Source organism: Protopterus annectens, chromosome 7.part0 (assembly GCF_019279795.1).
Source record: "Protopterus annectens isolate FY-2018-M chromosome 7.part0, PAN1.0, whole genome shotgun sequence".
Classification (NCBI taxonomy): domain Eukaryota; kingdom Metazoa; phylum Chordata; order Ceratodontiformes; family Protopteridae; genus Protopterus; species Protopterus annectens.
The window spans coordinates 113,949,456-113,965,806 of NC_056739.1; the positions used below are offsets into that span (position 1 = coordinate 113,949,456).

At 42.5% G+C, this 16,351-nt stretch overlaps 1 protein-coding gene across 1 annotated transcript in view; it reads left to right on the plus strand.

Moving 5' to 3' along the window:
• PKP1 (plakophilin 1) overlaps positions 1-12,840 on the plus strand; it is an 833,005-nt gene extending 820,165 nt beyond the window's left edge. Inside the window, exon 14 of the mRNA XM_044076546.1 lies at positions 11,386-12,840. The gene's annotated coding sequence lies outside the window, so the exon portion shown is untranslated. The remainder of the gene's footprint in view (positions 1-11,385) is intronic.
• The last annotated feature ends 3,511 nt before the right edge of the window (positions 12,841-16,351 follow it).

Genomic DNA, 16,351 nt, shown 5'->3' on the forward strand with positions numbered 1-16,351 from the left:
CTAATGTTAGCAGGTACCAGTTTCCCATGATGCGTGTAGCAGAAACGTATGCAATGTTCTATCCATTTTGAAATGGGCTGTTTTGAGATAGCTTTTCCTTGTGATCCTGCAGCATGGGCTACAAAGAGCTGGTCAGATTTTCTGAAAGCCTTAGTTTTATCTAAGTAGTAACGTAATTGCCTGTGAATGTCCAAAGAGTGCAGGAGTCATTCTCCTTTGTTCTGGCGATTTGGAAAAAAGGTGGGCAAATGAATGGTTTGGGTTTAGGGCCACACTGGATACCACCTTTGGCATAAAGGAAGGGTTAGTTTGTAGAGAGACAATGTCTTGATGAAAAATGAGGAAAGGCTACACTGCCATTAGTGCCTGTAGCTCTGAGACTCTTCTAGCTGAAGTTATTGCTAGCAGCAGGGCAGTTTTCCATGAAAGAAATTTTAAATCAGCTGAAAAAGCTGGTTCAAAGGGCGGCAGAGTAAACTTTTCCAGAACAAAGTTGAGATCCCAAGTAGGTGTTGGTGCTCTCCTGGGCGGTCTTATGTTCTTAGCCCCTCTGAGGTACTGTCTTAGGAGTGGATGTGAAAATAAAGGAAGATCCGTGTTGTAATGGGCTGAAATTGCTGAGGCGTGGATCTTAATAGATGAAAAGGAAAGTCCTTTGTGCAACATCTCAGTTAAATATTGTAGAATCTGAGGAATGTTTGGATCAAGGGGATATTGGCCTTTAGCCTGGTTCCATGCGCAAAATCTTTTCCATTTGTCTGAATAGGTTTTCCTGGTGCTAGGCCTCCTGGCCTCCAGAATGACATCCATAACAGCTTTGGATAGAGGTGTTGGCTGGTTGTTTAGGTAATTTGCCATGCAGCCAGGTTTAAAGTCTTGAGCTGGCTGTGTAGAATCTGATTGTCTCGTTGGGTGAGCAGGTGAGGAATTTGTGGTAAAATCCATGGTGGGCCGTGGGCCATGTTCCTTAGAACTGGATACCAGTGCTGGCATGGCCAGTCTGGTGCAATGAGTTATCATTTGTGGCCTCTCTAATCTGACTTTCAGCAGTACCTTTGCTAGAACAGGCAGCGGAGGAAAGGCATACACTGTTAATGTTTTCCAACTGAATGAGAGGGCGTCCACTTTCCAAGCTTGTGGGTGGAATGTCCTTGTGCAAAATTTTTGAAGTTGGTAGTTTTGGGGGTTGGCAAACAGATCTATGTCTGGGCGTCCCCATTTTTGAGTTATCATTGCAAATACTTGTGGATCTAGTTTCCACTCGTGGGGATCCATGATGTTTCTGCTTAGGTCGTCTGCCAATGTGTTTTTCTTTCCTGGCAGGAATTGTGCTTGTAGTTGAACTTGGTAAGACAGTGCCATGTTCCACAAGGTCATTGCTTGCCTGCATAGAGGGTAGGAATGTGTGCCTCCTTGCTTATGTACCACATTACTGTGGTATTGTCCATCTTTATTAGTTGTCCTGGGTGTAAGAGGTCCTTGAAGGCTGTTAGGGCATTCTGTTCTGCTAGCATTTCTTTTTGATTGATATGCAGATGCCTTTGATCTGTAGTCCATTTGCCCTGAATGCAGTGTTCTGCCATGTGTGCTCCCCAAGCATAGTCTGATGCATCTGTTGTTAACGTTTGCCTGGCTGTGGGTAAGGTGAAAGGCTGGCCCTTGTTGAGGTGACATGCCTGTGCCCACCATAGAAACTCCTGTTGAAGGCAGGGAATAAGTGGTATAATTGTTTCTAAGCTGTGGCTGTGCTGAGTCCATACGCTTTTCAGGTACCATTGTAATTTCCTCATATGCAGTTTTGCAAATGGTATTAGTAGTATGCAAGATGCCATGAATCCCAAGGCCTGCAGAATTTTTCTTGCAGGGAGTTGGGTCTTTGTTGCCATTATTTTGAAGTATTGAGTCAGCTGTTGTTGCTTGTCTGGCATGAAATAAGCCATCTGGGCTGTTCTATTCAAGCTGGCACCCAGGAATATTATGTTTTGCGAGGGCAGTAGTTTTGATTTCTTTTCGTTTACTGTGTACCCTAGGCAACTTAGGTGTTTGACAAATGCCAGATGCTTTAAAAGAATGTCCTTGCTTTCTGCTTGAACAAGGCAGTCATCCAGGTATGGGTATATTTGAATTCCTCTTTGTCTGCAGTATGCAATTACTGGTGCCAGGCATTTTGTGAAGACCCTGGGCGCAGTAGATAAGCCAAAGGGCAGTGCAGAGAATTGATAATGGGTTGAACCTGCAATGAAGCGGAGGTATCTTCTGCAATTTTGCCTGATAGGGACATGCAGGTATGCCTCCTTGAGATCCAACGTTACTAGCCAAGCCTTCTTGCCCAGCATGGGAAGAAGCTGCTGTAGTGTTAGCATCTTGAATTTTGGTACTTGCAGTTAGGTGTTCAAGATCCAGAATGGGTCTCCATGCTTTGTCCTTTCTGGGGACTAGAAAGAGTCTTGAGTAAAATCCTTGTCCTTGGTCCTGTGTAGGTACCTGTTGAATGGCTCTCATGTCCATGAGAGCTGTAATTTGTTTTTGTGCTTCTGCCCATTGATTCGGTGGCAGGTTTGGCATTCCTTTTATCCTTGGCAAGGTATGAAAGTGGAATCTGTATCCTTGTGAGACAATGTTTAGGACCCATTTGCCTTTTGTGATGATGCGCCAGTTGTCTGCAAAAAGTGCTAATTTTCCTCCCAAGGGAGCTGCCAGGGTTGAGTCATTGTGTTTGTCTTCTGCTAGCTTGGGGCCTGTCTTCTCCTTCCTTCTGGGTAGCAGTACCCCCATTGGCAAGGTTTGTAAGGGCCTTGGGACTGACCTCTGCCCCTTGGGCGTCTGCATTTGCCCCTCTGTGATCTGTCAGAAGCTGGAAAGGACCAGTTTTTTGTTGGCCAATTTCTGCTGAAACGAGGGGGTTGTACCTGTAAAAAAATCCTTGACCATCTGCATAGACTTTGCCTTATCCTCCATTTTCTTTAAAACCTCTTCTGCTTTGACACCAAATAAGACATCCTGCTGTAAAGGTGCATCCAATAATTTTGCTTTAACATGATCAGTGATCAGGTAGGGTTTAACCAAGCATGTCTACGTATGACAGATCCAGTTAACAGCTGCTCTACATGAAGCTTCCAATGAATCAAATCCACATTGTAAAGTATGTTTGCCCACCTGTACAGCTGCATGCAACAGATCCTGCATTTCCTTGAATTCAAACTGTTCGGAAAGTGTGCTCATTTTTTGTTTGAGACATTAGGAATTGCTGATATTTCAGCATGTGAAACTGACAATTTAATGCTCTCATAGCCAGAGTAGCTGAGGTGTATATCTTCTTTCCCCATCTATCTAGGGCTCTGGAATCCCTTTCAGAGGGTACAGGATTTTTAGCCATAGAAGCTTTAGCCCCTTTGGGACCCTGGGAAATTGTTTCTGGATCAGCCACAGGGCTTTTATAAAGGAATTTGTGTGAATCAGGTACTTGTATCTGTCTGATTTGGCTGGAGCAGGCGGTAGAGAGTCTGGATTTAGACTAGACTAAGTAAACATCATCCACAATGTCTAAAACTGGAGGGATAGCAAGTGGTCTGTGCTGGGGTAGTAAAAGGACAATCTGAGCCTTTTCTTTGAATCAGAGTAGTCCTGTCCTTCCCAGTGGAAATGTTCCCTCATGGTGTGTAAAGTTTCCCCAAAGGAGTAGTCTTCTGGGGGAGATGCTGAGGGAATAGAGTCTTCAGCATCAGAGTCTTCATAAGGGGGAAAAGTGTAATCCTGTTCCTCAGAAGAATCTGAGGAAATTGAAACCTGGTCAGAGGAAGCATAATCCTCCTCTTGTCTTGGTCTTTTATGTGGAGGGGGATGGGAACCCCTGATTAGGGTAATCAAATCTTCAGCCATCTTAAGCATCTGTTTCTTAGGCATGGGGCCTTGAACTGTAGACTGATGTACAGTCTTTTTTGGTTTTAATGAAGTTTTAAGCTTAGCATAAGATTTAATGGTGAGTGTAGTCGGTCTGAAGACACCTGCAACCGAAGGTGTTTCTACTGCACCGGGATCTCCTTCTGCTCTGGTGTCAGAAGGGCCTAATGAAGATGGCTGTGATGGCCTAGTACACTCCGCTTGAGAATTCGCAGCTGTCTGGGGTTCCAATTCTGCGGTCATCAGGGGCTGCATAAGCGCCTCACTGAAAACCGGAGAACCGGCAACAGGCCCAGCAGAGGCCTCGGAGTCTGGCTTGGTCCTGCCTGTCCTTATCCTTGCGTTTTTTTATGCATGCCAGTCGGCGGCGGCTCCGACGGCATGATATAATTAATTTCCTACCAAAGTAATGTGGTGCGAAGTCAAAACGGCGTTTGATAGTTCGTTTATTAAACCTAGCACAAAACCAACAACCTGTGATGTCGTGGTCTGGGCCTAGGCAAGGAATACAATAAGAATGGAAGTCCTTATGAGGTATTTGCTTCCCACAAAAAATGCAACTGTTAACTTTTTCTGACATCGGACTGAGGCAAGAAAAGGTTCCCCAAAGGGGTACTTAGCTTTATTGAAGACTTCGGACTGAAATTTTTCATAAATCTCAGGTGTCGGCCGACCGGCACTTGCGAGCTGCTTCGGGCACCGCGCGGCAAGAAAGACTGAAGAAAATGACGTCGTCGGATGCCTCTTATATACCCTTGGCGCACTGACGTCAGGGAAGAAGCGACAGCAACCGATGCCAGACCAAGACTTTGGAACTCTGGCCGACTGCGGGACCGCCTGACGGCAGGATAACCCAAGTGTGATGACTGCAGCAGGGTAACACGATGAACATCTACAAAACCTAACCATGTAAATTACTAATCTTTGTGCATAGTACTTCAGGCAACAAATATACAGCAGCAGCAGGATTGATTTTCTTTGATAAATACAAGGCTCCACTCCAGGCACTAACCATAAAGGTCCTTGTGTTGTACCCTCTGAGTTGCTTGGTAGAAGTTACAGTACAGCTAGTCCTTTTGTCATTTTCCATTCCATTCCTTCAATTCAGTGCAGCCCTCCCTTCTATTATTGCAGTTCACTATGCATTCACTTTGAAAATGCTCTGCAGCATTCACTGTCTTTTAAGGTAGGATTTCATAGGACATAGCTAGGTACTCTGTACCTATCTGGCATGTAAGAATACAATCACTGTCTAACAAGATGGACAGCATCCATGTCATGAGTGCACAATGCTACAGACTATACCTCTGCTCACACAAAACAAACAAGCAAATAAAGGATGCAAAGCACATAGACATCATCATCTGCATTTCACAGTGTCTACCTGATCTATGTTGACACTCAGAACAAACCCACAGACAATTTTCTATGATTATATTACACAGCAGTGTTCTCCTCCGGTTGCTTAATATGTTCTCGTGTACTGGATGAAATCCATGGTAGTCAAGAGGATAGAGCACCCTGTTTGTCCCAGCTGTCCTGAATATATAAACCATTCCTGGGTAGTGTAGATGTTCATCGTGTTTCACTGTTGCAGTCATTACACTTGGGTTATCCTGCTGGCAGGCTACCCGCAGTCGGCCTGAATTCCAAAGTCCTGGTCCGGTGTCGGTTGCTGTCACTCTTCCCTGACGTCAGAGCGCCAGGGGTATAAAAGATGCAGCCGATGCCATTTTCTTCAGTCTTTCTTGCTGCGCGGTGCCCGAAGCAAAAGCAGTTTGCAAGTGCCGGTCGGCCGACTCCTGAGATTTTCAAAATCGAATTTCAGATCCGAAGTCTTCAATAAAGCTAAGTACCCCGTTGGGGAAACTTTTTTCTTGTGCCAGACCGATGTCAGAAAAAGTTAATTTTATTTCTTTTGGGAAGCAAATACCTCATAAGGATTTTCATTCTTACTGTATTCCTTGCCTAGGCCCTGACCACGATGTTGCTAGCTGTCGGTTTTGTGCTAGATTTAGCCAATGCACTATTAAGCGTCGGTACGATTTTGCATTTCATTACTTTGGCGGAAGATTTAATTATATACTGCCATCGGAACAGCCGATGACCGGAGTTTATCAAAAGCGCAAGGAAAAGGAGAAGGACAGGCATCCGAGATCCAAAACCAATGATGAGGCCTCCGCTAGGCCAGTCGCTGGTTCTCAGTGAGGCACTTTCGCAGCCCCTGACGCCCGCTACCTCAGAGCCACAGGGCGCTTCCGACTCCCACGTGGAGACAACTAGGCCTCTGGATACTCAAGGTATTGGACACTCGAAAACTATTCCCTCAGCTGGGTCCGGAGCCGCTGAGCAGGCATCGGCTTCTGAGGGTGTTTTCAGACCTACACAGTTATATGTCAAGCCAACCTCAGCTTTCAAGGCAAAGACTAAAACAGCTTTAAAGACAAAGAAACAAGTACAGCATTCTCCTGGACAGACTTCCATGCCTAAGAAACAGATGCTTAAAATGGCCGAAGACCTAATTACTTTGATCAGGGGTTCCCATCCCCTTCCTGATAAGAGGCCTAGGCAAAACACAGAATATGATTCTTCTGATCAGGTTTCCATTTCCTCTGACTCCTCTTCAGAACAGGGATACTCTCTTCCTCCCTATGAGGATTCTGATGCTGAAGAATCTATTCCTTCAGCCTCTCCTCCTGAGGATTATTCTTTTGGGGAAACCCTACATACCATGAGGGAGCACTTTCACTGGGAGAGCCAAGATTACTCAGAATCTAAGAAAAGGCTCAGAGACTTTCTTTTACTGCCTCAGCACAGACCTCTTGCTATTCCACCTGTTCTAGACATTGTAGGTGATGTATTTTGAGAGTCCAGCCTGTCTTCTGACTCTCTACCCCCTGCACCTGTTAAGCCAGACAGATACTACAGGGTTCCAGATTCTCATAAATTTCTATATAAAAACCCTGCTGCTGACCCAGAAACTATATCTCAGGGTCCCAAAGGGGTCAAGGCTTCCACTGCAAAAAACCCTGTCCCGTCTGATAGGGATTCTAGGGCACTGGACAGATGGGGGAAAAAAGTTTACACTTCTGCTACTTTGGCTGTAAGGCCTTTAAATTGTCAGTTTCTTATGCTTAAATATCAGCAATACTTAACGTCTCTGCTAAAACAGAAAATGTTGACAAATTCTGAATGTTCTGAAAACAAGGAAATGCAGGATTTATTGCATGCAGCTGAACAAGTGGGAAAGCATATTTTGCAATGTGGTTTTGATTCTCTGGAGGCCTCTTGCAGGGACACTGTTATGTTCTGTCATTAGAAGGTATGTTTGATTAAAGGAACAGAATCTGCCTGATCATGTTAAAGCAAAATTATTGGATGCTCCATTACAGCATGACACTTTGTTTGGTGTTAAGGCAAAAGAGGTGTTAAAGAAAATGGAGGATAAAGCGAAATCTATGCAGACGGCAAATGATTTCTTACGGGTACAGCTACCCAGATTTAGCAGGAACTGGCCTTCTAAGAATTGGTCCTTTCCAGTGTCAGACAGGCCACAAAGAGGCAGATACAGACGCCCTAGAGGCAGACCCCAGCCCCAAGGCTCATACAGGCCTAAACAATGGGGTGCTTCTACCTCCAACAGCAGAGAAGACAAATCACAGCCATATAGGAAACAATCCCAATGACTTTCCTCTGCCAATACCAAGCACTTATCTTTTGGCAGCACCCTTAGGGGGAAAGCTAGCACTTTTTTCACAAAATTGGCACATGATCACCCAGGACAAATGGGTCTTGAATATAGTCTCTCAGGGCTACAGGTTCTACTTTCACACCCTTCCAAAGACAAAGGTTATGCCAGACCTGCCACACAATCAATAGGCAGAGGCACAAAAGCAAGTTTCATCTCTCATGGACATGAGGGCTATTCAGCGAGTACCACAGCAAGAGCAGGGACAAGGATTTTACTCTAGACTTTTCTTGGCACCCAGAAAGGACAAAGCCTGGAGACGAATACTGGACCTGTCTATTCTAAACACTTTTCTGGACGTTCCAAAATGTTGACTCTGCAGCAGCTTCTGCCAATGCTGGGCAAGAAGGCTTGGCTTGTAACTTTGGACCTCAAAGAGGCATACCTGCATGTCCCAATCAGACAATCTTGCAGAAGATACCTCAGATTCATAGCTGGCTCAATGCACTACCAATTCTCTGCACTGCCCTTTGGCTTATCTACTACGCCCAGGGTCTTCACAAAATGCCTGGCACCAGTAATTGCATTTTGCAGACAAAGAGGAATTCAAATATATCCCTACTTGAACGACTGCCTTATTCAAGCAGAGAACAAAGACATTCTACTGAAGCATCTGGCGTTTGTAAAAAGATTACTAATTTTCCTAGGGTACACAATAAACAAAAAGAAATCAAAATTAGCACCCTCTCAAGATATAATATTCCTGGGTGCAAGCTTAAATACAACTGCCCAGATGGCTTATCTCACGCCAGACAAACAAAGGCAACTGACTTCTTACTTCGAAAAGATGTTGGCAACAAAGACCCAGTCATCTGCAAGAAAAATTCTGCAGGCTTTGGGCTTCATGGCATCCTGCATTCTGCTAATTCCATATGCAAGACTGCATATGAGGAAGTTACAATGGTATCTAAAAAGTGTTTGGACTCAACATTGCCACAGCCTGGAAACATTAATTACTCTCATTCCCTGCCTGCAACAGGAGTTTCGATGGTGGGGACAGGCCTGTCACTACAACAAGGGACAGCCATTCACTTTACCTACAGCCAGGCAGACATAACAGATGCATCAGATTATGCCTGGGGGGCCCACATGGCAGGAAAATGTATTCAGGGCACATGGCCCGTAAGCCAAATGCATATTCATATCAATCAAAAAGAGATGCTAGCTGTACAGAATGCCCTGACAGCCTTCAAGGATCTACTCCATCCAGGACAACTGCTGATAAAGACGGACAATACTACAGTCATGTGGTACATAAACAAGCAAGGAGGCACACATTCCTACCCCCTCTGCAGACAAGCCATGACTTTGTGGAACACAGCATTGACTTATCAAGTGCACCTGCAAGCACAATTCCTGCCAGGAAAGACAAATACTCTGGCAGATGAACTAAGCAGAAACCTCATGGACCCTCACGAGTGGAAACTAGATCCACAAGTCTTCAGCATGATAACAAGGAAATGGGGATGCCCAGACATAGATCTATTTGCCTCCCCTCACAACTGCCAACTACAGAGATTCTGCACAAGGACTTATCACAAACAAGCATGGAAAGTGGATGCTCGATCATTCAGCTGGAAAACCCTTACAGTATATGCCTTTCCTCCTCTGCCTCTCCTCCCCAAGGTACTCCTAAAGGTCAGACAAGAGAAGCCAAAAATGATACTTATAAGAGAAGCCAAAAATGATACTGATTGCCCCAGACTGGCCACGCCAGCACTGGTATCCAATCCTAAAGAGCTTGTCTCAAGGCCCAGCCTGGACATTACCTCAAATTCCTCATCTACTGACCCAACAAACAATCAGATCCTGCACAGCCAACTCAGAACACTAAATCTGGCTGCATGGCGGATAATATAACCACTCAGAACACACCTCTCTCTAAAGCAGTTATGGATGTTATTTTGGAGGCCAGGAGGCCCAGCACCAGAAAATCTTATGCAGAAAAATGGAAGAGATTATGTGCTTGGAACCAGGCACAAGGAATTGACACGCTTGTACCAAATATTCCTCAGATTTTACAACACCTAACTGAGATGCTGGACAAAGGCCTATCCTTCTCATCAATTAAGATCCATGCCTCTGCCATTTCAGCTCATTACAATACGGACCCACCTATTGTTTTCACATCCACTGCTAAGGCAGTACCTCAGAGGGGCCAAAAACACATGACCTCCAAGGAGAGCACGAATACCTACATGGGACCTCAATTTTGTCTTGGGAAAGCTCACACTGCCTCCTTTTGAGCCAGCCAATACAGCAGAGGTAAAATTCTTATCATGGAAAACAGCTCTGCTCCTAGCAATAACTTCAGCAAGAAGAGTCTCAGAGTTACAGGCATTAATGGCTGTGGAACCCTTTATTATTTTCCATCCGGACAGGGTTTCTATAAGGACAAACCCAACATTTATGCCTAAGGTAGTGTCCAGTGTGGCTCAATCAAACCATTCATTTGCCTACCTTTTATCCAAACCCACAGAATAAAGGGGAGAGACTTCTGCATTCTTTGGACATACACAGACAGTTACGCTTCTACTTGGACAAAACTAAAGCTTTCAGAAAGACTGAGCAACTTTTAGTGGCATATGATGCAGGATCGCAAGGAAAGGCTATTTCACAGCAAACTATTTCAAAATGGATAGGCCACTGCATTCGTTTCTGCTATTCACAACATGGCAAATCAGTGCCCAGGGCATTAGGCCACATTCAATCAGAGCAGCAGCCTTCCTCAGAGGAGTACCAACCAAGGATATTTTGGAGGCTGCAACTTGGACTTCAGTGCACACTTTTACAAAGCACTACCACTTACCTCTTTACTCTAAATCCAGAGCAGGCTTTGCCACTGCAGTTCTGCAGGGCCTCATAGCTAGTCCTAATTCTATTTAGGCCCAGCCACCAAACCTCAGCTTTGGGATTCAACCCAAGTGTAATGACTGCAACAGTGAAACACGATGAACATAGTACAGTTGTGTACCTACCATAAATGTAGATGTTCGAGTGTATTCACTGTTGCAGTCCAGGTTACCCTCCCACCATCCCCCTTTCATTGCTGGGACTTATCTGCATTTCTCTATTCTATACAACCTATGTGGTGTATTTGCTTGTAGATGAAGGTAATGTTTATGTTATTGCATGCTTTTTTATAAGCAGAATTTTTAACCTAACTTTTGGCAGCACCTGACATATGGGGCAAGAAAAACTGAAAAAAATGGCGTCGGCTGCATCTTTTATACCCCTGGCGCACTGACGTCAGGGAAGAGGCGACAGCAACCGACGCTGGACCAGGACTTTGGAATTCAGGCCGACTGCGGGTAGCCTGCCAGCAGGATAACCCAAGTGTAATGACTGCAACAGTGAATACACTCGAACATCTATATTTATGGTAGGTACACAACTGTACTTTCTGCATCCCTTGGAATGTCACATTTTAAAGCTTAGGAAAATCATTTTCTTCACTCAGTGTTACTTTGTGTTTACAACCCTCATGCCTTACCCACATAAACTTAAAACACTGTATAGAAATGTACCTTAATAAGATAAGGGAGACTACAGATGTTAATTTTAGCTATTTAATGTTATGCCTATCTCATTCGGTGTGACTTAAATATTCTCAAATAAGTGCCTAATGTGCTGTCAGCCATGCTTCTTAAAAAAAAAAAAAAAAAAAAAAAATCAATGCTGGCATTTTGTATTTTGCCTATCTGTTAACAGTAGTCTCTCCCCTTTACTTTCAACAGATGTTATCTGCGAAAGAAGAAGGGCATGGTTCTCTGAGGAGGTCCCTGCTAAAAGAAGATGGAGTTGTGGCAAAGAAATATTCTACTGTTATGTTTTATTGTACATAAATGACTAAAAGCTTGTAATGTGGGAGGAAATCAACCACTGACCTGACTTTTGCAAGAGACATTACTAATGCTGATTGCTTCAACAATGGGAATAAGGGACATCATAAGAAGTTTTTTAACAAATTAAAATTTTATGGAACACAACTGCAACCACTTTGTAAAGCAGCTACTCCATTTGAAACACCTGCTAAATGAACTATCATATTATGTAAATAGATGTGATGACTGACCAGTACTGTCACATGACAATAATTGATCTAATATGAACTCAGTAAACAATAGTTTACCGATAACATCTTGCTTGGATCCTGATTTACCTTCCTGTTCGGAATTCTACAATCCCGCAGCCAATTTAAGTATTTCTGTGCAATATGAGATTTAACTGTTATTCAGTTAGTGCCACTGAAAATGTTGCCTGCAACAGCACCTTGTTTTTCCTTCCCTATTTCTGACCAGTTTAAGGTTTGAAACAGGGTGTGGACTGTTTAAAAAATGGTGTCTACTACATTACTCAGTCCGTCCAGTCATTTGGCTACATAAAGCCGTAATGTCCAACTATCACAGTAACCTGTTCTGTAATAACAAGCTGACGTGAGACCTGAAAACCTGTCCTGTAAACTTAACTTCAGCTCAACATGTGTTGCCGATCAGCAGTAAACTACCAATAGGTTCCACTTCTTAGAATGTGCACCTCTGTACTTCAGTGACGACATGAAAGCTACTGCTACCCCATGGCAGCAGTTGTCTGCCAATCATTCTGCCAGCTCTTTCAGGCCTCCCCATCTACAAAAGATCTGTATTATATCAATGGCCTAGAAGTACTGGTGTGGGCTGGCACAGGGTGAAATCCCTTCAAAAAACTAAACTAAGTCTGTAATAACTTTATCTGTTTGAGACAGTACATATGCAAATCAGAGAAAAGAAATTTATTCAGTGGAAAATGAAAATAAAGAACTGCTTGTTTTTTACTTTCACATTTTAAATCCATTTATGGAACACTTTCTGGGGTCATAGGACTTTATGGTAAATACATTACATTTATGGTCATTACTGCATCATAGTTATTTTGTTATCAAATTCATCATCTCTGTATAAACACTGCTGCCTTATCTGTTGTAATTTTTTTCCTGAAACAAGTTCCATCTATATAAATGTCCTGTATGAATTTGAACTGTTTTTTTATTATGTTTTTATCAGATTACAATTCTGAAAGCACATTATAGCTCCAGTTGTTTGCTTTGCTTAGGTCAAGTCTAACAATTTGTTTTGTTATACATAGTTGCTTAATATTTTTTTGTTGTACAAGGATGTAAAAAAATTCTGAAAATAAAGGTATCCCGACTAAGACCAGAAACTCATCCATCATGAAACAAAACTCAACCTATTGCATTTAAATATCTGCCAAGATCAAGAAAATCTGTACTCAAATAGCCATAAAACTGTATTTACAGAATGAGCGTAGGAACTTAGTTTAATAGCTCATTACTTTATCCTCCTAGCTATATAAATGCATGCAAAGGAACATTAAAAAAAAAACTTAAATACAGATAGAGTATGAGTACGAGAGAGAAAGACAAAGTGGGCAGGAGGTAAAAAGTGCATGTAAAATTATGGTCTGGACTGTGAAGAGTGAAATACCTTGTACTACATGAGATTATGGGATGAGTCTAATCATGGATGCCACAGCTACAAGTCAGAAAATCAATTTCCCTAATCTTACGGTGAAGACTATTTCACGTATAACCCACATAGTACAGTTCTGTAAAATCTTACCATTAACAGTAGATGCCCTTCTTTTCATTGTTATAGTATTGTAAACAGGCTCTCCACCCACGTTCGGCCAGTATACCAAAACCTAATGACCTTGTATGCACCATACGTCACACCTATGCTGCCCGCACAGAACGTAGGGCATACAAGGGACATACGGATACAACTACCTAGGAACTGAGGTGCCCCAGAACAGTCTCCATAAGACAAAGGAATCCATGAGCATTCAGAAGGAAAAATGCAGAAGAAAATGGGGAAACCCTTAGCCAGAAGGCAATCTAAAACAAGAACCAGAAAAACAAAAAGACATTGGAGGGAGGAAGTAAATATTGCAACAGTGAAGAGAAAGACATCTACTGTTATGGTAAGATTTTACCCAATTGTACAATGTCCTTCTATATAACTATTGCGGTATTCTAAACAGAAGAGACAGTAAAAAAGCTCAAGAAACAGAATGGGATGTGGAAAGCTGATCAGAGCCCTCAACAAACCCATATAAAATGGTTCTAGAAAAACCTGCTCAGGCTCCAAGAACCATATCCAACTTATAATGCTTAGTAAAGGTATGTGCTGAAGACCAAATAACAGCATTGAGGATGGAATTGGTGTCCAAACCGTTAAAGAGGGCACCATAAGAGGCAACAGCCCTAGAGGAATGAGCTCTAACAGGCGTAGACACAGATTTGCCATGAAAAGTATAACAAAAGGAAATGGACTTAACAGTGAATCAAGCAATAAAAAGTAGAAAGACTCATCTCCAAACTTAGGGAACCTATAACAGGGGAGATAACAAGAGATCCTGGAAATTATAAGAAAGTCTGTATAAAGCAGAGAAATATGGAAATCAAGAAAAGGTACAAATGTTAATGTTTATGGAAGAATTAAATATGCCAAGGTTAGAGGAAAGATGAGGCTAAATTACTAAAGGTTAGGACAGGAGTAGATGATATAAACATGGTGATGTATAACCAATCTACAGGAAAGTCCACAGGAATAGACGGTATTCCTGTGGAATGTTAGAAGCTAGGAGGGAAAAACTGATTAAGTTCTGGAAGATTTTGTTTAACAGTATAAGAGGATGAGAAGCACCAACACCCTGGAAGAAGGTAGTGGTGGCTGTAATAACCAAAGGGGGTAAAAGACCCATCATATTCAGCAGCATATAAGCCTAGGGTTACCATAAATCTTTGTATGTGAAAGAGGATGAAAAAAATGTGCTGCTATCAGCACATATTATTTCGTCCTCTTAGGTTGAAGAGCAAAAAAAAAAAAAAAAGTCCATGTTTGGGGATTTTTGATTGGCCCGTATGCCGGTAAACGAGCCAACCAAAACCTCGAACATCAAGCTGTTCCACATTGAACAGAGCTCTGATTTTTGATTGGCTCGTATACAGGTATACGAGAAACAGGCACAGTGGGCCCTCTTCTGTTCAATGCGGAACATAAAGCTGTTCCGCACTGAACAGAGCTCCGCTTTTTGATTGGCTCGTATACCGGTATACGGGCCAATCAAAAATGCACACAGCGGACCCTCTTCTGTTCAATGCGGAACATCAAGCAGTTCTGCATTGAAAAGAGCTCCGTTTTTTGATTGGCTCATATACCAGTATATGAGCCAATCAAAAAAAAAAACAAAGTGGTTTTAAAACCCGGACAAATCGCAGAATTTTAAAAAAACACCTGGACAGGAGCCCAAAAAAGAGGACGTATGGTAACCTTATACAAGCCCATTTCAATTCTAAACCACGAATAAAGTGTTTTTGTCTACAATGGCTAAAAGAATGGAAAAGGTGATGCCCAGATTGATATGGATCAATGTGGTTTTGTGGAGGGGAGGCAAACATTTGACAACATTCACAGAACAGTGATGATCCAGAGGGAAATAGCAGGAAGAAACCACTAATGTTATTGGTGGGTCTTGATGCAGAAAAAGCATTTGACAGAGTACGCTGGAAGTTTAGGAGCAAGGCAATGGCAGCATTTGCATTCTCTGATAAGGCTGATTAGGAGGACATCTGAGGGATTAAAAGAGAAGAGGGACCACGCAGGGGTGTCCTCTTTCCCCTTTGTTATTTGCATTATATTTAGAACCATTGGCAAAAAAATAAGGGACTTAGAAATTCAAAGATACAATTGGTATGGTAGTCAAGAAAGGCTGGCTCTATTTGCTGATGATAGTATTTTATACCGGATAAAACCAGAAAAGAACATTTCAGTGTTGTGGAACATTTTGAGACCATTTCAAATAATTTCTGGATATAAAATTAATGAAGCTAAAACAACGGTAGTAGCTGTAAGTTAAGTACTTGCATACAAATTGGTTCAGCAATACCATACGTATGGCAACATGATAAAATGAAGCACTTAGCTAAATGGATTAAAAAGGATTCTGGTGGGGCAGCTAAGGATATGTGGGAAAAGACTTAAAAGATAATACAAAAACTAAGAAACTGGAAGCTCAAGATACAAGCAGTGAAAATGTTTTTAGTCCCTTTAATTTTATACACAGGTCAGGCATATTTTTATCAACCAGAGGAGAAGATGTATACAGCAATTAATAAAGACCGGAAGGATTTTTATCTGGGAAGGAAGGGCAGCAAGAGTCAAGTGGGATAAGCTGATTCTTCCACTAGAACAAGGCAGTTTGGGATTACCCGATTTGAAGGGCTATTTCAGAGCTACACGGTTAAAGCTCTTATACATAGAATATAATTCAAAGTGAAAAGGGATGATAATGAAATGGGGGGAAGCTCAAGAAACAAGCAAAGACTGGGATCTTTGATGCAGATCCTTACGGAAAATAAAAATAACCATACAGAATATTCATAAAGTAGCAGAAAGTATTCTGAGAACTAAGCCAACATGAGCATGGAGAAAGGAGATTCTGCTGAGAAGGATGACAGTCTGCTGTAAAGATACAGACAGGTCTGCTGTAAAGATACAGACAATAGGCAACAGGGGGATGGAATTTATTGCAGTAAACTGGCAAAAGAACCAAGGTATTGTTAACAAATAAATTAGAGGGGGAAAGGAAATAGAATGTGAAGAGGCCAAGAATTTGTTTGAACTGAAGGCTAGAGATTGCCTT